Raw genomic sequence first — 27519 nt, 5'->3', positions numbered from 1 at the left:
TTTAGTCTTTTAAAGTGTAATCATTACTTTTTTTCAAAAAAATTTTCTATTAATAGTGACTTTATATTTATTATAGGATGTTTAATAAGGATAAATATGAAAAAAAGGATTGATTTGAAAGTAGGTAACTATTTTATTGTGGGATAATTCAGTTAAAAATGCCTTACATTTTTAAATGGAGGAAATAAAAATAATTTTTTAAAAATAAAAATTAAGTTTAAGAGTATAAGTGACTGTATTAAATGCTGATTGAGAGCGTTCCACGAGGCAAAAAAAAAAAAAAAACCCAACAAGAGGGTTGAATAATGACGCGTGGATGACAAAGGTACGGGGGTTTAGGATTTCAAACGTTTAATGATAAAAATAACCCAGCTTTAAATTCAAAGTATTTGCAAACCTTGTGTGATAACTTTAAGAGTAAAAGTGGCTCAAAACTTTTTTCAAATGACAAAATCATTACTATCTTTCTTTTATGAAGAATGATAGTTATGGCAAAGTAATTTTCCTTTTTTATTAAAAGGCGTTTAATTTCAACTCCCTCGTATGCTTCCCGTCTTTTATTTTGTTTCTCGTATTCTTCCCGCCAACTCTTCTCTTCGTTCACAACAGAGAGATATTTGAGTGATACAAATAAAACAAATTATATATTCTCCAGCAATAGAGGAAAACAGGTGCTGTACATTAACACAGTCCGACGAACAAGAACTTCTTTCAACTAAGGCGTAAATAGGCTTTCATTTATCTTCAAAAGTCCAAAACTTTAACCAGGAACATTAGAGCTAGGAATCATTTAATGGCTTCAGAGTCTCTTCAATGTTAATTAAAAATAAAATGCCCAATTGGACAAGCATAAACAATAAAGCTTGGTGCATAAAAGGTCAGATAGTTCGCTTATCACAGACACTAACACACAACATAAACCTCATCACCTAATTGGACAGACAGCTCCACAAGGTCAAAAAAGAAAAAAAAAAAAAAAAAAACTCTTGAAAACATATTGTTAGTTAAAAATATCCCAAGAATATCATATCATTACTATATATCTGAGGGTGGTGATAAACAACTGATTCTCAGAGAACATGGATGGTTGGCAATGGGGTGTTCATCTTGGATTCAAATCCAAGATATTCCATTGGAAGCCAAGAATTTGGAAAACCAGGCAATAATGTATGGATGCAGAAGACCTATAACAGACGAGTTGAATTTGAACCCCTTGTAAATTGGATTGGATTGAGAATCGAAGTGAAGATAGGTGGATGAAGCGTGCTGCTTACACATGGAATGAGCAATTAACGGCCAGTAACAGCTTAAAACCAGAAATCACAAGCCATTGATTGGTTTTGTAAAGCCTTGATCTGCAGAGGATCCTGGTATCGGTAATGAAATAGCATTTACCTACCCACACGATCACATGTAGGTAGCATAAAACTCATTGAAAGAAAGGAAGAAAATGAACAGAATGGCTCAATTGTCTATCAATGACCACTAGATAATCCACTCACGGAAATGAGAAGAATCCATTTCAGATATTGGATGGTAGTGGCAAAAAAAATTTTACATACCAATGAAGGACGAAGTCAATTATAAAGAGGCTAAAACATTTAATGATACATGATGATGAAGAGGTTATGATATTATAAAAAATAAAGATTTCGAAAACAAAATTTGAGTAGCACAATCTCAGTCTCATTCTCTAGTGTGTATGTTATACACATGAACTGGAAACCAAAAGGTGCCATCATTAATCAATTTTTTACCTAACTTAACTTGGATTGTGATGAAGGATGGGTTTAGAAGCATCTACAGGTGATTGGTTTTCAGTACTCCATCTGCTGGCACTTAGTGAGTTGTGTTGACTTGTATCTGATTCCTTTGTGACCAAGCTAGTCATGAAGCTGCTCATATCATCAAATTGCCAGTCTGTTAAGTATCCAGGCCTTGAAGTTACAGTGCTGACTTCAATATCCCCAGAAAGCATTGCCACAACACGGGACATTGCTGGCCTTAACAATGGTGATGACTGAGTGCAGAGAAGAGATATCCCTACCATTCGATTGACTTCTTCCTCATTGAAATCTGATGATAGTCTAGGATCTACCAGTTCGACAATACAGTTGTTTTCGTGCAGCTGCCAAACCTGTTGACCCAATAATCATTGATTGCATTAGCAAAATGGTAGCATTGGCCCTTTGGATTGTAACTCCACATATCCAAAAAACAGTGGAGATAAACGCTAGGTGTAATGTGAACTGAATGGCAACACATTTAAGGGATGTGGATGAAGTGAAGAGAACATAATTTGATAGTGAGACCACGTCAGAACTCTTTCAGATAAAGGGAACTATTCACAATCTCCAGAAGGTGAGGTAAGCGTTAATCAATACTATTACACAGTTGATATTGGGGATTTAGATAAAGTTAAAGGATCCTTGAGACAAAGCCCTTACCAGCAGCCAGGAAATTCTTCTCTAAAGTTAAAATGCACTCCCTCTGGTCCAATTTATAATTTACTTCCGGTATGTTTACTAGAATTAAAAAAAAACCTTAAATCCCATTAACTCTATTTAAAAATTCAACCATTTTTCAACTTTACTTTAAAAGTAAAATACTCTAGCATTCAATAAGGAATAAAGATAAAGATGAACACAATAATAATTAAGGCGCCCTATAAAAAGGACTAAAATAAATATCCTATCTCTGCCAAATAAATAAAATCAGAGGAGTACTTGGTATATTTTAGAAAAAAATATTTTCTTGAAACATTATCTAAAATAGGTTGAAAATAGGAAACTGTAATGACACGTAAATGGGCCAAAGCTTGCATACATTGGGCCATGACGTTTGGACTGGAGGTGATGGAATGAATTTGAGACTTGAGGGGAAATAGCTAAATAAAGAGAAGATGTGGATTGACTTTTACCCCAAGAAAAAAACAGAAAAATGTGTGAGTGGACTATTGAGTAGGGGGTGGAATGAGTTCTGCTGACTCTCCTGATCCCTCCTCCTGACAATTTTCTCTCCTCTCATACATTTCTGTTCTTCATCTTCTTCAGTAATTCTTTCCTTCCCTATTTAGTATGTGTTTCTTTCTTGTAAGTGTATCAATGATTGTATTGAACTTTGGTTACGATGACCATGAAGAAACTCAGAGAGATTTTCAGAATCCCTACAAATAAGTGGTGGTATTTTGTAATTTTGGGAGAAAGTGTTATGGTTATTTCTATTAATTGTTCATATTAGACAGCAACAGGAGCTTGCTGAAAGATTTATTGTCATTTAAGTCTATTTAAATGACAAAGATGGGCAAACTTTTTTAACTAAACAAGACAACTTTCGTAAATAACAGAGAGATTGCAGGCTTAAATAATGAATGAAAACTTGAAATGTTTAAGAAATCAAACATCCTAATCCTAGGAGACAGAAGAGAGGTATTACATACCCATTCTAGAAGATACATCTTCTCTTCTTCCAAGCTTGAATCAGAGTTTGGCCTCCCACTAACTATCTCTAGGGCCAAAACACCAAAAGAAAACACATCTGCTTTCTCGGTAAGGCGCGCCCACGCATGGCATACTCTGGAGCAAGATAACCACTGCTAGTAGTTCAGTGTTTATCAAAAATAAAAAGTAATACATAAATTTTAAGTTAGTAAAAGAACACGGAAGTTAAGTCTAGATGACTTACATTGTCCCAGCTACATGGGTGCTTATATGGGTCATTTTGTCATCATATAATTTGGCTAAACCAAAATCAGATATTTTAGGGATAAGCTCATGATCAAGCAGAATATTACTAGCTTTTACATCACGGTGCACAATACGTGGCCGAGACTCTTCATGCAAATAAGCTAAACCTCTTGCTATACCCATGCAGATATCATAGCGTGTGGGCCAATTGAGAGCTAAACAATTTCCTGCAGCATACATGTCACATATATACTAACAAAAATCAACAGGAATATTTTTACCCAAAAAAAAAAAAATCAACAGGAATAAAAGCAAAGGCATATAAGCATCAAGACATATGCAGGCACACAAACACACTAAAGAAGTAGAAAAGATAACATTATATACCAAACAAAGCTTGATCAAGACTCCTGTTTACAAGATACTCATAAACAAGAAGTCTTTTGTTTCCTTCAATGCAACATCCAGAGAGTTTAACAAGATTACGATGTCGCACGGCAGATATAATAGCTATCTCAGCTATGAACTGGCTCTTTCCTTGATGAGATCCTACAGATAATTGTTTCACAGCAATTACTCTTCCATCATTAAGTATTCCCTGGTATACAAAAAGGAAAGTGGTTATAGCTTTGGTTTTAGGACATGTATTCTGAAAGCATGAATAAAATTTTTTTTCTTCAAGATGACAAATCCCTAAAATTTTTTATCTAAGAAATCCTAATAAATCCCTTCAATAATGTTGAAAATGATAATGCAGTGACATGCAATGCGGCTGTAAACCCAAATTCCTTCACCTTAAAAACTGGTCCAAAACCTCCCTCTCCAAGTTTATTGCCAGGATTGAAGTCATCTGTAGCATTCTTTAACTCAGAATAGTTGAAAGTGTATGGCTTTATATCAATACCTAAAAGCTCTGCAAATTAAACAGGAATGAGGTAATGGATAGAAAAGAAAAACGTATTGGGCTTAATTTGTTTCTAACACCACATTGTTGGGGAATAATGCAATTTAGATATTGATGTCAGTTTTTCTTCAATTAATTATTGTGTTTGTATTTTAGATATTCTTTATTTGTCTTTTAAAGTTATTTTTTTGCATAGGATATATGCTGGTAGCATGATTATACTTGTATTTAACATTTTACCTAATAATTGAGATATTAAAAAAATTAAGGTTGAATTTCATTTAAGGGTCAGGGATGAGACTTACTCACAAATCAAACCTAATAAAATTTGAAGCTATACTGCAAGACAAAAAGAGTAAATTGAAATTTTTTTATATAAGAAATGACCAAAATGTCCATTAATTTTTTTAGAAAAAAGAAAAAAATCACCAGTCATCGTCACCGGAACACCACCACTGACGACTGAAGCCTCACCAACGACGACAGCCATAGGACCTCCATCACTGGACCATTACTAGTGATGACTGAAGAATTATGGAGAATTAAATTTTCTAAAGGCAACTAGGGGGTTTTGAACCCATGACCCTTTGTCTCATAAAAAAAAATTAGGGATCACCAAGCCATTGAACTACTTTAATCATATAATACATAAAATTATATATAATAAACCTTATTTCCAAACTTCTTAATTATTACATTACTTATTAATCGCATAACTTTACTTGTTAATTACTTAACTTTAATTGTTAAACCTGTGACTCCTTCAACTAAATTGCATTAGTTATTAGTTGCATAATTTTACTTGTTAATTCCACAACAGGACTTGTTAACTAAACTTGTTAATCTACGACTCCCTAAACTCAACTGTATTACTTATTAATTTCCCAACTTTACTTGTTAATTCTGCAATAATGCTTGTTAATTGACTATCTTTACTTGTTAAATGAACATATACAACAACAACAACAACAACAAGCCTTTATCCCACTAGGTGGGGTCGACTACATGGATTGCAAGACACCATTGTGCTCTATCATTTATCAAGCTTTTAGGAATATTATTAATTAAGAGATCGCGTTCAACAACTTCCAAGAGTGTTCTCTTAGGCCTTCCTCTACCTTTCTTAATCGGACTCAAAGTTATATGTTCCACTCTTCTCACTGGTGCCTCCCTTGGTCTTCTTTGTACATGCTCAAACCATCTCAACTGATTTTCTACCATTTTTTCCTCAATAGGTGCCACCCTCACTTTTTCGCGTACGTGCTCATTTCGAATTTTATCTTTACGTGTATGTCCGCACATCCATCGTAACATTCTCATCTCTGCTACTCCAACTTTATGCTCTTGCTGTCCCGTTAGAGCCCAGCATTCACTACTATATAACATTGCTGGTCTGATAGCAGTGCGATAAAACTTTCCTTTAAGTTTATTAGGCACCTTATGGTCACAAATAACTCCTTTAGCTTTTCTCCAATTAAACCACTCAGCTTGAATTCTATGTAAAATATCTCTAGTGATTTCGCCATTATTTTGAATAATGGCTCCCAAATATCTAAACTTTTCCACTTGAGGTATAATTTAATCTCCCAATTTCACTTCCAAATTATTGTCGAATAGTCCTTTACCAAATTTACAATATAAATATTCCGTCTTACTTCTACTCAGACGAAAACCTTTCGACTCCAATGTCCTCTGCAATTAACCTCTTCTCTTGTCTCTGCTATAAGAACTATATCATCCGCGAAGAGCATACATTTTGGGATTTCCTCTTGAATATGTTTAGTCAAAATATTTAAAATCAAGTTGAACAAATAAGGACTCAGAGATGATCCCTGATGTAGTCCAATCTTTATAGGAAAATCCTTTGTTGGACCACTAGGCGTTCTTATACTAGTTTTTACCCCCTCATACATATCTTGTATGGCTTTAATATAAGCAATCCGTACTCCCTTTTTTTTCCAACGCTTTCCAAAGCACTTCTCTTGGTATACGGTCATAAGCTTTTTCCAAATCAATAAAAACCATGTGTAGATCTTTATCTTTACAACGATACTTTTCCATTAATTCCCTTAGTAGATGAATTGCCTCTGTAGTTGATCTACCTGGCATAAAACCAAATTGATTCTCAGAAATACTTGTCTCCAATCTCAACCTGTGCTCAATTACTTTCTCTCACAATTTCATTGTGTGGCTCATGAGTTTAATCCCTCTATAGTTAGTACAATTCTGAATATCTCCTTTATTTTTATAAATAGGAATTAATATACTTCTCCTCCACTCATCAGGCATTTTTTTAGACCGTAAAATCACATTAAATAACTTAGTTAACTATCTCACCCCTTCTTCACCTAAATATTTTCACGCTTCAATAGATATACAATCAGGTCCGTTGGCTTTACCATTTGCCATTTTCTTAAGAGCTTCCTTTACCTTCTTATCACGTATTATTCGATAGAATGACAAATTTTGTTCTCCTTCACCAGTTACTAAATCCTTCAAGTTACTAGATGAATCCTCTCCATTATTGAAAAGTTTAGAAAAGTAAGTCTCCCATCTATTTTTAATTTCATCATCTGTAACTAAAATTCTTCCCTCTTCATCATTAATACACCTTACCTGTTCTAGATCTCTTGATTTTCTTTCCCCACTCTTGGCAATCTTATAAATATTTTGCTCTCCTTCCTTCATATCAAGGTTCTTATAAAATTCTTTAAAAGCTTTAGAACGAGCTTCACCCACAGCTCTCTTAGTTTCCTTCTTAGCCATACGGTACCTCTCCCAATTTTCCTCATTGTTACACAAATGTATGGCTTTAAAATAGTTCTTCTTATACTTAATTTTGTCCTGTATACTATTATTCCACCACTAAGACTCCTTATCTCTCAGACCAGAACCTTTCGATTCTCCCAAAACTACTTTTGCAACCTCCCGTATCTTTTTAGCCATATCTTGCCATATGATGTTAGCACTTTCTTGAGATTCCCAAATTCCTTTATCCAAAAAATTTCGCTTGAAAATATCTTGCTTCTCACCTTTTAATTGCCACCACCTAATCCTTGGTGTTACTACTTGTCAACGTTTTTGGATTTTACTCATAATACACACATCAAGGACTAGGACCCTATGTTATGTCGTTACAGCATCTCCAGGGATCACCTTACAATTTTTATAAAGTCTTCTATCAGTATTCCTAACCAAAAGAAAATCAATCTGTGACCTTGAGGCTCCACTTTTGTAAGTGATGAGATGCTCATCTCTCTTCTTGAAACAAGTGTTAGCAATCTTAAAATCATACGCCAATGAGAAATCAAGAAGAGTTTGTCCTTCATTGTTTAGCTCTCCAAAACCAAAACCACCATGCACCCTCGCATACTGACCAGCTTCCCTCCCGACATGCCCATTAAAGTCTCCTCCAATAAAAATCTTTTCATTCTGTGGTATGTGTCGAATCAACCCCTCCAGATCCTCCCAAAATAATTCCTTAAGACTGGCTTCTGTCCCGACTTGCGGCGCATAAGCGCTAACAATATTAACAGTCTCACGTCCAATTATCATTTTTAAGGAAATAATTCTGTCTTCAATTCTGCTAACTTCTACAACGTTCTTCTTCCACTCCTTATCTATAATGATGCCTACTCCATTGCATGCACTTACTTTTCCTGTATACCAAAGTTTGAAACCTTGAATATCCTTAGCTTCTTCTCCACGCCATTTTGTTTCTTGCAGGCAAAGGATATTGATTTTTCTTTGAATCATAACCCCTACAATCTTTATAGATTTACAATTTGATGTCCCAACATTCCAAGTACCAAATCTAATTTTGCTCTTATGGACTAACTTCTTTAGCCGCGTGCGTCCAGAATGACGCGGTAGCCCTTGCTCATTTAACACTACATCCGGGCGCCGATGCAGCGGCTCTAACTCACTTATCACTGTACTCGAGCCATGCAGCGCGTTACTTACGGGCAACGACCTAGCATTAACATTATAACGTCTATTGTCCATGTCCATGATAGATTCAACAAAGTTTTACATTGGCTGTTGATGGCCTAACACAACCCTCCTCCTTTACCCGGGCTTGGGACCGGCTATAAACATAGGCGGATTTGTTAAATGAACATACAGTTTACATAAAAATTAAATTTTTCAGATAATGAAAGTGATGATAGTCGAGTCTCCCTTATTAGTTTTCAACAAATTGGATACTCAATTTCATATATATATATATAGAGAGAGAGAGAGAACAATACCTTGAAAAAAAAAATATAACATGAATAAGTAAAATTAAAGAAATCACAAGTTATATTAGGCATTTAATAGGTCCACTTCTTGTCATAATAATCAAGAGGTTTGGAAACAAGGTTTATTATATATATAATTTTGAGGGAGTCACAAATTTAACAAGTAAAGTTAAATAATTAACAAGTAAAGTTACACAATTAATAAGTAATGCAATTCAATTCAGGGAGTCATAGATTTAGCAAGTAAGGTTAAGTAATTAACAAGTTTTGTTGAGGAATTAATGGGTAAAGTTACACAATTAAGAAATAATGCAGTTCAATTGAAGAAGTCACGAATTTAACAAGTAAAGTTAAGTAATTAACAAGTCCTGTTAAGAAATTAACAAATAAAGTTATGTAATTAACAAATAATGTAATTCAATTGAGGGAGTCATGAATTTAACAAGTAAAGTTAAATAATTGACAAGTCCTGTTGAAAAATTAACAACTAAAATTACGTGATTAACAAGTAATGCAATTTAGTTGAGAGAGTCATGGATTTAACAAATTAAGTAATTAACAAGTCCTGTTGAAAAATTAACAAGTAAAGTTACATGATTAACAAATAATGTAGTAATCAAGAGGTTTGAAAACAAGGTTTATTATATATACAATTTTATGCATTATATAATTAAAGGGTCTCAATGGCTTGGTGGTCCTTAGCTTTTTGGTGAGTCAAGAGTCATGAGTTCAAACCCCTCCTAGCCACCTTTGGAGAATTTTGTTTTCCATAATTGTCCGGTCATCACAAGCTGAAGCTTTGGCGACGGAGGTCCAGTGACTATCGTCGCTAGTGAGGCTCCAGTCACCTGTAGTGGTATTTCAGTGATGGTGGCTAGTGGTTTTTTTCTTTATTCTTTTTAAATAAATTAAGGTTATTTTGATCATTTCCCATAAAAAAATTTCAATTTAGTCTTTTGGTCTTGCAGTGTAGTTTCAAATTTTGTTGGGTCTGATTTGTAAATAAGTCTCATCCTTGGTCTTTAAATGAAATTCCCCCTTAAATTAAACATATATTACTTTGATTACAACAGGTTTGACCAAGGTTCTACTATGATCAAACCAATGAATTTTCCGCCAGTTCAATAGACAGCCCAATTTTTAATACCTAGGAGAAGAGACATATAAAAACAGAATCTTTTTAACCTTCACTATCTCCATGATGCTTTCTTTTCTGAATGATACAGAAAACGACAAGGACAGACAGAAAGCCTACAACTCCAATACCAACAACAAGTCCCACTATCAAACCTGTTCTGTTCCTTTTACTGGTTGGAGGATTGTCAATTTCACTGGCAGGAGGTTTGTCATTTTCACTGTTAGGAGGTTTGTTGCTGACAGTGGGAGTGAAATCTATATATACAACACATAAGCAGAGCATATCAAGGTCATTCATCGACATCTTTTATTTTGGAAAATCATTAACTAAACTTTTGGACTGCTGAGTATTTTGTAAAATCTTACCTGGGGTAGCTCTAATTGCTGAAATAAGAGGACCATAAGAACCTTGAGCTGGTATGCAGCAAGTCCCTTTTCCAGCCCAAAAGAGATGGATCTCAAGATAGTTTTCTGATACACGAGCCTGAAAATCTTTTTTGACAGCACTAATAGAGCCCTTCTCTGCCTCCTTTTGTATACTAAAATCCTCCAAAACAAGATTCCCCTGGAGTGGGAAAGAAGAAGAAACAAATGAAAAGGGAGGCAAAAAGAAGTGGAATTTCAAATAGGATCACTGGGCTCCAATTATGTGTACCCAATTAATGCGGTTATTGTAAGAATAGTTTGTACATAACAAGTTCAAACAAGTCAGCTAACGATCACTTGAAATTGTGCTGCCTATACTAGTCCTTGTGCTTAACCTAATTTATAGAGTAGACAGACAGGGTGCTTCACTAAGAAAGAAAGTGACTTCCATACAGACTAGTACAGTTATAAATTATAATATCTAGCAATGCCTTTGGATAAAATCACATGTACCTTTGCAACCCAAGAAAAAATAAAATGTCATATGTACCTGGATATATATATCAAAGACCCGTCTTCCAAGACTTCTCCATGAAGCAGAAGCACCTGGATTAGGTATTGATGTTTCTGTGAAAAAGAGGGAGATGTTGTAATTCCCGTTTTCCAGTCCCAGACCATAATACCTTAATGAAGAAGGAGAGAGCCGGGCTGACTGGGTTTGGTCCAAACTACCAGTGAAATCAGTAGACACCAGACTTGTGTATGGATTATTGTTGGAAAAAGTAAATACCCCAACATTGCTAACTGCCCATCTTTCTGTATCAGTAACAAAATAAGTAGCAGGACCAAGTGCCTCATTATCACTTTCATACACCATTCCATCTGATGTTGTAGTTGAATTACCACCACACTTGATTGCAAAGTCATAATCTACATAGAAACATTAACAACGGCAGTTTCAATGAATGAAGAAAGACGGTAATTAATTTGACCTAATGAACTTCTTTGAAGTTTTATTGCATGTTTCACAAAAGAGAAGCAGACTTTCATTGGTCAATGAGGTCTGATAGTCTGTGATGACTTGGAATCCTATAGTCTCCCCACCTACTCTGAGGTTTGAACCCACATCCTCTATGTTCCCAAAGTAGCAAAGTATCGTTGTGGCACATGGTGAAGAGTAGAATAGCTATATTGACAATAGTCATAACGCTCGAATTTAATTAACTGATATAAGATGTATCAGACAACTACATTAAAAAAGAAAATAGAAAAATAGAAAACCATAGTCACAGCACTTGAATCCATTTTTCTATAACATGGTCGTGTATGATGGCTGTTCTTTTTCAGTTTTAAAGTTTAAAATATTACTTAGGACCTGTTTGGAAACTTATTCTGAGAACAGTTTTCTGTTCTTCAGAACAAGAGAACAAAAAAATCTGTTTGGTAACGTGTTTTTAAAAAGTGTTTTGGAAAACAAAAAACAAAATATTGTTCTGGAGAACAGAAAAATGAAAATAACTTTTAGGTGTTCTGTGATTATTGTTCTGGAAAACAAAGGAGAATTGGAAAAACACCTATTTTTATTATTTTGTTATTCTCAAAACATGTTCTACAGAACACCAGTTCTCAAAACAATAAAATAAAAACAATTTTAAACAGCCCCTTACATATTCCAGGACCACGATTGCAAGGAAAATTTTGTTGCAAGCAGTAGAGACCTTCAGGAAGACCACTGCAAGAGAAAAGAGCATTTATTTAGATATGAATGAATTACCTTCAATTCGCTTAATGAAAATAAGTTCTTTCCCCATTTAGCATGATGAGGAAATGTTATAGGTGAAAGTAATAGCTTTTGCGATGTCAAACATACAATTAATAGCATTATTGAACTGTGTATCCTTTTGATGTAAAACACACACACTCACATTGATTTGAACAGAATAGGATGAGGAAAAGAAACAGAATCAGAGAGTGAGAGGTGAAGGGGGAGCGAAAACAGAGGGGAGAGATGACAGAAAACAGAGAAAGCAGGGGAAGTGGAGAGGGACGCAGAACTGATAGATAGGGGAATAGAACAGCAATTCATTCCAACTCTCAGAACTTGCTTACATGTGCTGCATGGTGGCTTTTTATAGAAGCCACAATTAAGGTTTCCTTCTTATGAAGGAAACATAAAATGAAATAAAATATAAGCTTGAGGTTTCCTTCCCTATAAGGAAAGCTCAACTTGCAGATTTAAATAAAGAGTAAAACAAACAAAAGTAGGTCAGGTTTCCTTCCTTTAGAAGGAAACTTACAAAATACTAAATAATACAAAAACAATTATTTCTTTCTAAAATAACATTTGCCATATTTTCTATCACCTTTTTTATTACCTCTTAAAGTAGAAGCATGAGAGTTATTCTATCATTCAAGTGCGTGTTTGATTTGACATAAAGTTTTAGTAGTTTTAAATAAAAAACAGAACACATTATAAAAAGGGAGAATAACAAATAAATCACTAAGCAAAAGCATCAATCCAAAAGATAAGCAAATAAATTTTGCAGGTAGCAGTATACAGAAATCCAGAGCAATAATTTCATAAATTAAATTAAATTTATATTATCTTTACTTTAAAAGCTAAGGTTTAAATTTAAAGAGTTAACATGCAAATTTGACCCTAAATTATAGGTATAAGGGCAATTTGAACCCAATACTCGTAATTAGTATATTTTGAACCTTAAATAATTAAAGCCGGTGCATCCTTGCCCCCACTGTTAATTTAAAACTAACAGCCGTTACTTTTTAAACATAGTAGGAGTCCACATTCTCTATCTGTCGTATGTTTAAAAAGTAACGGCCATTAGTTTCAAATTAATGGTGGACATGAGGATGCATCAATTTTAATTATTCAGGATTCAAAATGTACCAATTAATAGTATAAGATTCAAATTACCCCTGAACCTATAGTTTAGGATCCAAATTGTATATTAACCTAAATTTAAATTAGGATTCAGGCTTTCTTTTGAATAAATATAGTTTGGATTATTATTTGCAGACTTATCTTATTATCCTATGTTGATTATCTTGTGTAAGATCAGTTGAAATTTATTTTATTTAAAATCAATGTACTTAGAGCTTTATACATTGTGGAAAACACCCCATACACGAGGCCCTTGGTTAAACATGGATCAAGCAAAAGCACACTAAACCTTGAGCTAAAATTATATATTTATTTTATTTTGCCATGACGCTAATACATATCAAGAACCAATCCGTCCTAAACTCACATTCAACCAATACTGAGGAACCACAAAATCATGGCTAAGGGCTTTATGCTTGAATAATAAATGTTTCAAGTGGTAGATAAGATTGTTAACATCTTCAAAGTAACTGTATCAACATTAAATTAAATAAAAAGCACAATAATTACCTGCTATTTGAAGTTTCTATTTTCAGGTTATTAGCAACCAAATTGCTGTATATCATCACAGCAAATAAAAAATCATTATGTTAGTCTCATTATAATATATATATATAGAGAGAGAGAGAGAGTGAATCTTTAAAACGTGCAGATACTAAAGAAATTATATGATACTAAATTTTCAGCATAAGAAAATAAGATAATAAATTTCAGCTTAAGAAAATAAGATCATGATGGCTTAGACATGTTCTAAAAAAAGAAGTGAGAGGAAAATGAAAAGAGCTGAGCATGTGAATTTTGACCCAAAAAATAAATGTAGAAGGAGACCAACAAGGACACTTAAAGAAGTTATAGACCAAGCTCTCTTAGCAAATGATACACACACACATACACACATTCATAAGAAAAGTTAGTAACTGATAAAACACAATTGTGCAATGCGATTCATGTTTTGAGTCTCATTCAGTGAGATAACGCTCTTTGATGTTGATGATGATATAAAAAAAAATTGACAAATAAACTTGATATAACCATAAAACTAATGAATGCAAATGCTAAAGAAATTCTATGATAATAACCTATATAAGATTTTTGCTTGACTATTATGTCTTTCATTTGTAGATCTCATATACATGTTCTATTATAAAATCTGTACAAAATTTGATTTGTACATCAATAATTGCTTATATTAGGTCGCAAAGAGGGCTTGCCAGTGAAAGTGAAGCAGAGACCAGTGAAGAATGGCATAAAAATGGTGGAAAAAGAAAAAATAATAACTATACTAAACTACTTGCATTTGTAAATTTGGCAGGTTTACCCAAGAAGGGAGGCTCCCTGATAGACTGTTGTAGGACAAGTCTCTGTACCATTTAAATTGGATAAGTAAATTTCATATCGATAACAGACAATACGTATTGAAGAATTAACCATCTATACTTGTAGATATTAAACTTATAGATAGATAAATAAGGAATTTAGTATATAAGAATATGGATGCATAGGGAGTATCAAAAGAAGGTTATGCCACGAATAGAGGAAACAACGGTCAGTCAAAATTCAAGATCACAAATTTATAACAGGTTAAGAATTGAAATGCAACTCAAGGATATCAAGCATAATTTGTGTATATTTACCATATTCAGAGCATTTTCTTTTTCCCCCTTATAATGACCCTAAATTTTAAATTAAATTAAATTCATTTTTTTCTATCAATTAATATTTTATTTAAATTAATTTTATAATAAGTGGAGGGTGGTGATTGACATGAACTTATGTCAATAACTTTTTTGAAGATTCAAAATTCGAATTTTATTGAGCAAAAGTTAGGTTTTATTTATTTTTTTAATTATAGAAAAAAATTTATGCCTTTCTTATAATTTTTTTTGGGCTTCACTTGTAATTTTTTTCAATTATCTTTTTGAATCAGATTTTTATTCCCCTCTGCTATTCGAACTTCACGAAACAGAGCATCTCATTTTTGTTTTGTTTTTTTTTTCTCTCTTCTTTCTCTCCATTGCCAATATACTCCTCTGGTCTTCATTGTTGACCCATTTCTCTCCAGTCCTGCCATTGGTTTTCTCCATCACCGTTGACTTGTGTTGTCCTCGCCATCATGATTGGCTGCTGGAGGTGGTGGAGTCGCCGGATTCTCTTCTTTCGTCATTGTCTGTTCTTCCAAGTTCGTGCGTGTGTGTTTGGTCTTCAATTTCCTTTCCTCCTCAACTGCTAGATGAAGCTTAATTCCTTCTTTTTTGCTGGATGGCGATTTTTGCCCCTTCCAAATGGTTCTGCCGTGACTAATGATGATGGGGACTGAAGTTCTGCTTCACTATTTCTGCTGGTTATTGTTTAGTGAAGAGGGAAATTGAATTTCTTTGCTGTTTAAAGCATTAAAGGAAGAACCTTGAGGAATAAGTATATACATGCTAAAAATTTCTTGTTAAGGACTGATGTTAGTTGCAACCAAAGGTGACTCAAATGATTGATTGGGATTTAATTTGAAATGCTATGCTTGAATAGTATATGGAAGTTTGATTTATAAATTAATGACGATGAGAAATTGAAATGAATAAGTGATTTTAGAATTATGATTAATTCATTAAGGAAATTAATGACATTCTTAGAATTGAGTGAAAAGTTGAAGTGGAGCAAGTTTTAAAATTATTGGGGAAAAAAAAACCTTTTAGGTGGGTGAGTAGTGTTTCAAGTAATTTTTTGTAAAGTATTTATAAAATTTGTTTCCTTAAATTTTTTACATTATCCCTTTATAAGTTATATAAATATTTTTGTTCATTTTTGTTATGATTTATACAATTCTTTTTACTTACCTCATTTTTATATTATTTGGTTTATTATAGAATCTGCTTTATATTCATTAAGAATTATGTTATTGTTAAGAAATATTTAAATCCGCTACATTATTAACTAATCATTTTTTCTAAACATCTCTATTGTTTAAATTTTATAATTTATATGACAACTGTTAATACAGTGATTCGTGCATGGAGAAAGCTGAAAAGAAATTCACTAGCTGAATATTATATTTTGAAAGGAATGGTTTTCAATGAATGTTTCAACTTCATGCATGCTTAATTTAATTAGGGGACTGAGTTCAGAACACTGGATGCTAACAGCAATTCCGTTAGCCCTTGACGCGCTATGGTACACCTAGCTAGCAGGATGCATTGGAGGTGCTAGCCTCGTGTGCCGACCAACACATGTGGAATGAAGGATGTAGTTCCGTGTATATAATTCACACCTGTTATTCATAAGCTTTATGCTTGTGCCTGTTTTTCGTGGCTTCTTGCCACACCGGATATATTACTTACCCTCGTGGATTATGCGTCCACGCTTATTAATCGTTCTAATTAAATTCTATTAAAGAAGGAATTTTGAAACTTTTTTCTTTAAATTTGCTCTTAGAAAGCAAACGGCTAATTTTATTTATTTTTTACTACATGTGGATTTTGTATTGAGTATCTTAAGATGTTAAGCATGTGTAGAAATTTAATAATTTAGAATTTGAATTTTAATAATTTCATTTGTATTTATGTATTCTTTATTTATATTATTTTCAATTTCAATTGATTATTTTAGTAAATTTATAATTAGCTCATTGATTGCTTTCCATTATTTCTGCAACTGTGAATTGGGACGCTACTTACTGAGAAAGTTTTCTTTAGTCTCAAATGTTGAAATTTACCCTACATCTCCTGCTGATCATTGAGGGACATAATTGCTTTTGGAATCCTGGAAGCATGTGTTAATTACTTTTGATGTAAATATATTTTATATTATGAAAGTGTAACTTAATACTTCACGTATACTGTAGTTAGATCCTTGCCTTATTTTATCGTTGTGAAATATATTGGTGTGGAGTTAAGCAGCTTTCTAGTTTAGCTGACAGGTTTTGTTACTGTAAAAATTTTATGAGGTCCTAAGGGGAGATTTTGCCGAAATTTTTATAGAATGTTTAAGATTTTACCAACTTTATAGTTATATATATATATATATATATATTAAAGACTTTTCGACTAGTAGGGATTATTTATTGATATTTTATTTTTATATTTGGTTAATTAAGGCTCATGAAATATGAGTATATCTTATACTTTGTGCCGGTCACACCCTTAGTACCTTGGTGTGACAAATACCTTCCCTTTCCAATTATTATCAGGAAGCTATATAACATCCTCTGAGTTTGAAAACAGTAATAGTGTTGGAATTTCTGAATTCATTTGAGATACAAGATTTGTTAAGCTATATAAAAGCATTAATACCGCTAGACACAGACATATATATACTATATATAATGTACATATTATTCTTCATTATTAATTCACCTTAATGCTGCAGAGATTAAATATGTCAAGCATACTCACACAGTGAGAAGAGACGGGCTTATCAGGGTTGGGATAGTGCCACTGAGGCTGTTATTTCCAAGAAACCTGAAATTGGAGAAAGGCAAATCATGCTTTAATCTAATCATTAAAGCATGAGAGATGATCAAATAATTTAACTACTTAGGCATGGCATATATGTTACAAGTATAATAATGAACTCATATTGAAAAGTGACTCTGGAATCTGTCCCGTGATGTTATTGAAGCTCAAATCTCTGCAAAAACCAGCACGCACAAATGGTTATATCTAGATGTGAAACACCAACAACTCAAGACCATTGATCAAGTTAATCTTGTTCCACTAGGAAAGATACTGAATTCTAATCACAAATCACTCATCTTGATGGACATTTCATTTTGCCAGAATTAGTACCAAATATATGGGTTGTCCAATAGTTAAATCAGCATATAGTCTATTATCCCAGAAAAAGACAGTATATCCTCAAGTGCGAGATATCTAATGGAAACCACTGTCTCATTTGCTTTTTTCTGGGAAACAAGTTGAAGAAAAATGGCAGCTATGCTTCTGTTCTTTTCATCACATTCTTGGATAATGCTATAGACCATTATATAGGGACCATGGCTAACGACCATCCACTAGAATACCATGAAGCAAGAACATTAAGAGAAATAAATTTTCATGAAAGTGCTCCATGTGACAGGATTCTTTGAAACCAGGAATTTAATCCTCTGATTTGGTCAGCAAGGTTAACAGCTAATCTTGACTAGCTTTTTCTCAACACAATTTTTTTTTTGGATGAAAAATAGGGCAGTGCCCAAACTATATTATTCAACTAGAAACACACATTTAATTATATGAATAGTTTAAATGTATTTGAAGACTCACAAAAACAGGCAATACTCACAGATGGGTCAAATTGAGAAATTCACCAATATTGGATGGAATTGAATCAGAAATTTTGTTATTCCTCAGTTCTCTGCAAGATTTGTAACCAAATTGTTATGCCACATTCTTGAAAGAAAAAAAAGGAAAATATAACTCTTGGCCCTTGAACTTTTTCTTAATTATCAATTCAATTCCCAAATTTTGACACAAAACAAATCAATTTATGTAGTTTTTTAACTCAACAATTCAGTCCTTATAATTTCTTGACTCGATACAATCTAGTTTTTATAATTCCTTAACTCAATAAACCACAAGGACTGTTCAATAATTAAATAAAAGTTTAGGAACTAAAAGTTATATTATTTCAAAAAATATATATCTAAACAGAAGGCCTTCTCTCAATTAATAGGGGAACAATTGCCTAACAAACTTACAAGGTAGTCAAGGACTTCATGTTCCTTATAAATGCCAGTGAGGAACTCCCATTAGATATGTCACTTATTCTCCTACATTTGAGTTATGCATCATATAATTAGCTCCAAACAATCTGCAGAATTCATGCAAGTAAATGGTGATGGCACTCACAACTCTTCGAGAGAAGTCAGATTGCTAAATGAAGATGGTATTGGGCCTTCAAAAGAATTACCTTGAAACCTCCTATCAAAACATACAGCAATTCTATTAAGTGAGAGCCCACCTTCAGAATAGGACATGCAAGCATCAAAACAAGTATTCGTATTTCACATCCGAAAGTATGTTCTGTTCACTACTTTTTATCAGAGAAGATTTAACTACCTGTTTTAAATGGAGAAGTAATTCGTTGATGAGAGAAGAAAACCATACAGTTACCTTGTAGTCCTCCCAAAACCATATTTCCCTCCCCTTCTATTAATTTTTCAAAACCAAACAGTATGTAAAACTCCCCTCCCTTCCCCTTTGTTGAACCAAACACTACCTGAGAGTAAGAGCGTACAGCTACACAAAAGAATAGAGAAAATAAGTTGACATAGTGATGATGTGTGTTTAGGCATAAATTTTTTCACACAGTTAAATTGATTATATATCAGGGTTCTAAATTAAAAAAAATTATAATAAGAAAATTTTATTTCAAGCTTCTCATTTTTTTTTCTCTTTCCTTTTTTGGCTCATGCATTCATGCCATACAGACTATGCCAATCACTTATTTATTTTTTTTTTAAATTCAGACTAAACATGATTTAGGTCTCCATTTACCTCTTTCCTTCCCTTCCCCTTCCCTTCATCAAAGCCTTCCTCCTACCAAACATGGATAATCGCGACTCTTATTATCAGTATTTAGGGGTAGGTCCACAAGTCCTGATGAATTTTTTTATTCTTATTTTTTCCAAATACAAAGTTCAAGTTATAACATCTAAAGCATTGTTTCTCACCCACAAATACAAACATAACATATAAATTGTAATATCTAAACGCAAAATTACCATTCTTCTAAGGACAAATAAAAAATAAAAAACAACAGGATACAAATGTTTTAAAATGTGATCATTGAAATTTAAATTCTAGTTATTTTCCTCCATCCTCATCATCATCCAAAAACAAAATATTTCAATCTTGAGTTGAAGAAAAATTGTGTTGGGACTACTAATTCAACAATACAAACATCATTATCTTAATCAAATTGAATAAATATCTGGTAAACTGTGTCACTTTCATATTTTTCACGCAAAAATAAAATTATCTAAGATAAATGATAAAATATAAGTAAACTACCATTTGATAGAAAACCATGCATCCAATTTTGCATAGCACTCAAAGGCATAAGCAAATATATTATTCTAATTCCATTACCAAAATAGGGGAATACACAAATTAATTATAAGCCTTTGGTTAGAAATAAAATTAATTCAAAGAAGCTAGACGAATTATAATCATATAAAAAATAATCATAAATCGATAGTCCGGGCATTCAGAATTTAAAAAATAAAAGAAAAAAGATTGTTTAAAAAAAATGAGTTTAAGGATTAGCTCCTTTTTAAACATTTTTTTAAGACTTCTAAGCCCAAATTTAAAAGTCCTTTTTGTCATCCCCGTCCTTAAAAAGTGTGAGAAAAAAGGGTCTTAGTTCAGGTCTAATCAGTATTTCTGGCTCTTATCACTATATTCATTGAAATAAAGCATCCAATCAAAGGGCTCAATATTCTTTGTTCCACCCAAAACTAGAGCTGTCAAGCAGGCATGCCTACCTCTTTCGGCTCAGGTCCAAAAGCCATATTGTCCTAATTTTTGTAATTTTGTTAAGCTTAAGCTGAACCAATTGGGCTCATGATTAAGCTTGAAAAGCCCAAATAATTTTTTTTATTATTCAAATGGAATAATACAAATTCAAGTCTTAAAGAACAAAATATAAACTTTTACAAAGTTCATATTGCTAAACAAAATTAAATATTGTTTAATCCTTATAAGTGCAAGGATGATATTATAGTCGCTCCAATACTTGTCAAATTTCTCATTCATTCTTTCACCATATTAGAAATCACAGGATTTCAATTGCAAATATTTTCTTTCAGCAATCCCTCAAATTTTTATTTTTACAGGAAATGCATGTTTCAAGATAGAAATAGAGAGGGTCTTAGCTATGTTTCACGTTTCACACTGTCCTTTTAAAAAAATAAATAAATAGACTTAAACAAATAACCCGAGCCTCTTTTTTTTTTTTTTTGGAGCTTATACTGTTCACGTCCAAAAGCCATTTTATACTAGAAAAAACTCCAATTTTGAAAAACTGAGTCTTAAAAAAAAAAGTATGAACAGTGGTGTGACAGATCCCACCAATATTCTTGACTCCACCCAAAACCAATAGATTCAAGTTAAAAAATTTAGCCAAAAAAAATAAAGGGGAAAAATGGGAAAAGACAACTTGCAGATTAGCTAGATAAGCTTAATAATTAATAGTATCACCATTACAAGTATCCAACAGTTCTATTCAAAACTTCCAATTCCACTTGAAATTGGCAAATGCATAAAAGATTCAACAGCATTTTTTCCTCAAAAAAATAAATGAAAATAAAAATGTAAGGGTACCAATAATGTTGCCTTACAAGACTGTCAGCTTGGACCAATTTCCTATGAAGTCAGGTATCCTGCCTGTGAGTCCCATGTCTGAAGCCCATCTGGACAAGCAGGAAATTTTTTAAATTTATTTCATATTATTACTTTTATTATTATCACAATTAGAAGCAATATCTTACACTGCCCCCAGGTTTTTCAGGTTCGCCAAACTGGGAGGAATCTGGCCGCTAAGTCCCGAACTATCTAAGTAGCTGCATAAAGATGTTCACTGAAAGTATATATCATCTTCTTAAAAGCTCAGAAATTAAAATGTATGGGATTGAATCAGTGTATACTTAAAAGCTTGACATTAAAAATAGAATCCCATACTTCCAATGCCGAACTCTTTCAATTTTGTCGAACAAAAACTATAGATAGATAGATCACTTACAGTTGTTCTAATTTCACCAGTTTCCCAAGTCCAGAAGGGATAGAACCTGAGAAGTTGTTTGCTCCAAGAGCCCTGCATAATTAACAGCTTATTAAGTGGATGCTGGATAGTATGATCAGGATTTATTTCTCACAAAAATCATTATTTCTTATAAAACAGAACGGTCTTAAATTAAGCTCCACAGTTATATATGGTCCTTCGACTTACAGTGATATTAACTCGGTAAGATCTCCCAATTCCTTGGGAAGCTCCCCTGATAACGAATTGATGCCCAAGCTCCTAATTGGGATAAATTTATCATAAGGCACAGCTAGCAAATCCAAATTCTCCCTATTAAGATGGAAAAAGTAATTCATTGAGAGGATCCTTGGCCTTACAAGTACTGCAAGCGAGTTAGATTTCCAATGGCTGGAGGCAGATAACAACAACAACAACAACAACAAGCCTTTATCCCACTAGGTGGGGTCGGCTACATGGATTGCAAGACGCCATTGTGCTCTATCATTTATTAAGCTTTTAGAAATATTATTAATTAAGAGATCACGTTCAACAACTTCCAAGAGTGTTCTCTTAGGCCTTCCTCTACCTCTCTTAATCGGACTCAAAGTTATATGTTCCACTCTTCTCACTGGTGCCTCCCTTGGTCTTCTTTGTACATGCCCAAACCATCTCAACCGATTTTCTACCATTTTTTCCTCAATAGGTGCCACCCTCACTTTTTCACGTATGTGCTCATTTCGAATTTTATCTTTACGTGTATGTCCGCACATCCATCGTAACATTCTCATATCTGCTACTCCAACTTTATGTTCTTGCTGTCCCGTTAGAGCCCAGCATTCACTACTATATAACATTGCCGGTCTGATAGCAGTACGATAAAACTTTCCTTTAAGTTTATTAGGCACCTTACGGTCACAAATAACTCCTTTAGCTTTTCTTCAATTAAACCACCCAGCTTGAATTCTATGTGAAATATCTCCACTGATTTCGCCATCATTTTGGATAATGGCTCCCAAATATCTAAACTTTTCCACTTGAGGTATAATTTGATCTCCCAATTTCACTTCCAAATTATTTTCGAATAGTCCTTTATCAAATTTACAATATAAATATTCCGTCTTACTTCTACTCAGACGAAAACCTTTCGACTCCAATGTCCTCCTCCATAACTCAAGTTTGCAATTAACCTCTTCTCTTGTCTCTGCTATAAGAACTATATCATCCGCGAAGAGCATACATTTCGGGATTTCCTCTTGAATATGTTCTGTCAAAACATTTAAAATCAAGTTGAACAAATAAGGACTCAGAGATGATCCCTGATGTAGCCCAATCTTTATAGGAAAATCCTTTGTTTGACCACTAGGCATTCTTATACTAGTTTTTACCCCCTCATACATATCTTGTATGGCTTTAATATAAGCAATCCGTACTCCCTTTTTTTCCAACGCTTTCCAAAGCACTTCTCTTGGTATACGGTCATAGCTTTTTCCAAATCAATAAAAACCATGTGTAGATCTTTATCTTTACAACGATACTTTTCCATTAATCCCCTTAGTAGATAAATTTTCTGTAGTTGATCTACCTGGCATAAAACCAAATTGATTCTCAGAAATACTTGTCTCCAATCTCAACCTGTGCTCAATTACTTTCTCCCACAATTTCATTGTGTGCTCATGAGTTTAATCCCTCTATAGTTAGTACAATTCTGAATATCTCCTTTATTTTTATAAATAGGAATTAATGTACTTCTCCTCCACTCATCAGGCATTTTCTTGGACCGTAAAATCACATTAAATAACTTAGTTAACCATCTCACCCCTTCTTCACCTAAACATTTCCACGCTTCGATAGATATACAATCAGGTCCGTTAGCTCTACCATTTGCCATTTTCTTAAGAGCTTCCTTTACCTCCTTATCACGTATTTTTCGATAGAATGACAAATTTTGTTCTCCTTCACCAGTTACTAAATCCTCCAAGTTACTAGATGAATCCTCTCCATCATTGAAAAGTTTAGAAAAATAAGTCTCCCATCTATTTTTAATTTCATCATCTGTAACTAAAATTCTTCCCTCTTCATCCTTAATACACCTTACCTGTTCTAGATCTCTTGATTTTCTTTCCTTACTCTTGGCAATCTTATAAATATTTTGCTCTCCTTCCTTCGTCTCAAGGTTCTTATAAAATTCTTCAAAAGCTTTAGAACGAGCTTCACCCACAGCTCTCTTAATTTCCTTCTTAGCCATACGGTACCTCTCCCAATTTTTCTCATTGTTACACAAATGTATGGCTTTAAAACAGTTCTTCTTATACTTGATTTTGTCCTGTACACTATTATTCCACCACCAAGACTCCTTATCTCTCGGACCAGAACCTTTCGATTCTCCCAAAACTACTTTTGCAACCTCCCGTATCTTTTTAGCCATATCCTCCCATATGATGTTAGCACTTCCCTGAGAATCCCAAATTCCTTTATCCAAAAGATTTCGCTTGAAAATATCTTGCTTCTCACCTTTTAATTGCCACCACCTAATCCTTGGTGTTACTACTTGTCGACGTTTTTGGATTTTACTCATAATACACACATCAAGGACTAGGACCCTATGTTGTGTCGTTACAGCATCTCCAGGGATCACCTTACAATTTTTACAAAGTTTTCTATCTGTGTTCCTAACCAAAAGAAAATCAATCTGCGACCTTGAGGCTCCACTTTTGTAGGTGATGAGATGCTCATCTCTCTTCTTGAAACAAGTGTTGGCAATCTTAAAATCATACGCCAATGAGAAATCAAGAAGAGTTTGCCCTTCATTGTTTAGCTCTCCAAAACCAAAACCACCATGCACCCTCGCATACTGACCAGCTTCCCTCCCGACATGCCCATTAAAGTCTCCTCCAATAAAAATCTTTTCACTCTGTGGTATGTGTCGAATCAACCCCTCCAGATCCTCCCAAAATAATTCCTTAAGACTGGCTTCTGTCCCGACTTGCGGCGCATAAGCGCTAACAATATTAACAGTCTCACGTCCAATTATCATTTTTAAAGAAATAATTCTGTCTCCAATTCTGCTAACTTCTACAACGTTCTTCTTCCACTCCTTATCTATAATGATGCCTACTCCATTGCGTGCACTTACTTTTCCTGTATACCAAAGTTTGAAACCTTGAATATCCTTAGCTTCTTCTCCACGCCATTTTGTTTCTTGCAAGCAAAGGATATTGATTTTCCTTTGAATCATAACCCCTACAACCTCTACAGATTTACAATTTAATGTCCCAACATTCCAAGTACCAAATCTAATTTTGCTCTTATGGACTAACTTCTTTAGCCGCGTGCGTCCAGAATGACGCGGTAGCCCTTGCTCATTTAACACTACATCCGGGTGCCGATGCAGCGGCTCTAACTCACTTATCACTGTACTCGAGCCATGCAGCGCGTTACTTACGAGCAATGACCTAGCATTAACATTATAACGTCTATTGTCCATGTTCATGATAGATTCAACAAATTTTTACATTGGCTGTTGATGGCCTAACACAACCCTCCTCCTTTACCCGGGCTTGGGACCGGCTATAAACATAGGCGGAGTTGGCTGGAGGCAGATAACCCCTCAAGTAATTCTGGCCGAGGTTCCTGATCGCAATTTGAGGAAACTTTAGCATACCAAGAGAGACAGTGGACTTAACAAGAAAAAGAATCCATTGCTAAACTTTAGCAAGAAAATTGATGACGAAAAGGCATACAAATTGGTGAGGTGAGTGAGAGTCCATAGCTCTTGTGGGATTTCCCCAACAACATCCAATGCATAAACCCTCCTGCCATGAAAATGCCAGAAAAAGCAACACAGCATTATCAACAAATTAAATCAATCAAGTTAAGAGAAGGAAAGATAGAGAGACTATACAGTCCGGTAATGTGGCAAGTAGTGCCATTGGAACAGTCGCATTTGACAAATGGATTAAATTCTTCAACCGCGGTGGTGTTGTCGATGGCTTGTCCGCTGCATACCTCACCGCTTACATTCCATACATTTGCTGACGCCGATAATCCCCATTTATTGAAGATCGAATTCAAACTTCTCGCTGCATGAAAGTTTCAAATTTCGAGGATATTACATAAGGGTGTGTTTGAGAGCTTAAATTAAAGAAACGGAGGAGTAGAATGGAATGAAGTGGAATAGCTGACCGTTCTATTACCTGGGAGTTTTACAAGAAAATTAACGTGTGAAATTAAGTTATTATAAATTATAAAATAAATAGAATGGGCATGAATTATAATTTTTTTTATTATGTTACTCGTATATGAGTTAATTTTTTTCAAAAAAAAAAAAAATCAAATTTGGTGTTGTTAAGATAGAAAAGGTCCAAGGGGCTTTCAAGAAAATACCATATTTAATTTATTTTATTTTTTTGGGTCAAAACTGAAAAACTTCATGAGCTTGCATCTTTCATTTGAGTTGAAAGTTTCAGTTTTATTAACATCTCAAGCAGTTATTTCTATATGAATGATCGTTTTCCAGGAAAATCTTTTTATATGTAAGACTGAGAGCCACAAAAAGGACAAACAGAGAAAATAACAAAAGCATGTGTGTGTTTATCTAAGTATATATACCTACAGAAGGATCCGTAGTAGTGTTTTGAGCTTGTGATACACCAACCAGGCAGCTCAAGAACACACAAAAAGCAGATGCAATTGCAAAAACCAAGACTGGTGAAGAAGAATAGGACGAAGAAGGAGCCATATGAGGCTGATCGATTATATATGTATCTGTAACATAGCTTGTTAAGATTAGAAGCAGAAGAAATTAATAGAGATGATCAGAGATCGAAAAATGAATATGCACAAGGCTTGGAGGATTTTGCAGAATGCATTTGCAGAGCCTACAGTGCGATAATGGCGTCTCTGAACAAGTAAATTCGAAAACGATTATTTAATGAAAGAAATATATTAACGGGTGACAGGGACTGGGGGGACATAAACTTGAATGTCTTGAAAAACTGAGAGACTCTTCAAAGTCGATGGCGAGCTCTCACCAATCAAAGTTGACAATTCAAATAGCTTCTGAATTTATTTATTTTTTTAGTTTCAAATTTCTTAAGTATATTTTGTCCATGAAAAAGCTTTCTTAATTGTAAACTCATCTTACTCATAAGTAAAATTCCAGAGTTAATGACGCTTGCAGATGCGATAGTTTTTTTTTTTTTCTTTATATAAACAGGAAAATAAAAAACCAAACACAGCAAAGAAAACAAACAAAACAGAAAAAACAAGAAACCACACCTACGGCGGTCTCATAACCTCAACGGGACAAAAAATCTCCAGGACACATGCAATTGCAACGTTTGCATAGTCATTAAATAAAAAATTAAAAAAATTATAATATACTACAAATTTGTCAAAATAGTTACATATTTTATTTGGCTCCACAATTAAAGATTCTTGTCTATTTAAAAAAAATTATACAAATCATTTTTAAAAATAAAGAATAAAATACATATAATATCTATGCAATTATAATAAATATAGAAACAATTCATATAATTTACATGTTACTTTTAA

At 33.7% G+C, this 27519-nt stretch overlaps 1 pseudogene; it reads right to left on the bottom strand.

The window, feature by feature from the left end:
- Positions 1–1552: 1552 nt before the first annotated feature.
- Positions 1553–26957, bottom strand: LOC129312563 (probable LRR receptor-like serine/threonine-protein kinase At1g56130; annotated as a pseudogene).
- Between the last annotated feature and the right edge of the window lie 562 nt (positions 26958–27519).

The sequence above is a fragment of the Prosopis cineraria genome, unplaced genomic scaffold, assembly GCF_029017545.1.
Source record: "Prosopis cineraria cultivar Desert tree isolate PC_DT_omini unplaced genomic scaffold, ASM2901754v1 PC6, whole genome shotgun sequence".
Taxonomy (NCBI): domain Eukaryota; kingdom Viridiplantae; phylum Streptophyta; class Magnoliopsida; order Fabales; family Fabaceae; genus Prosopis; species Prosopis cineraria.
Note: the sequence above shows the minus strand (reverse complement) of the source record. Positions and strands in the feature narration are given on the sequence as shown.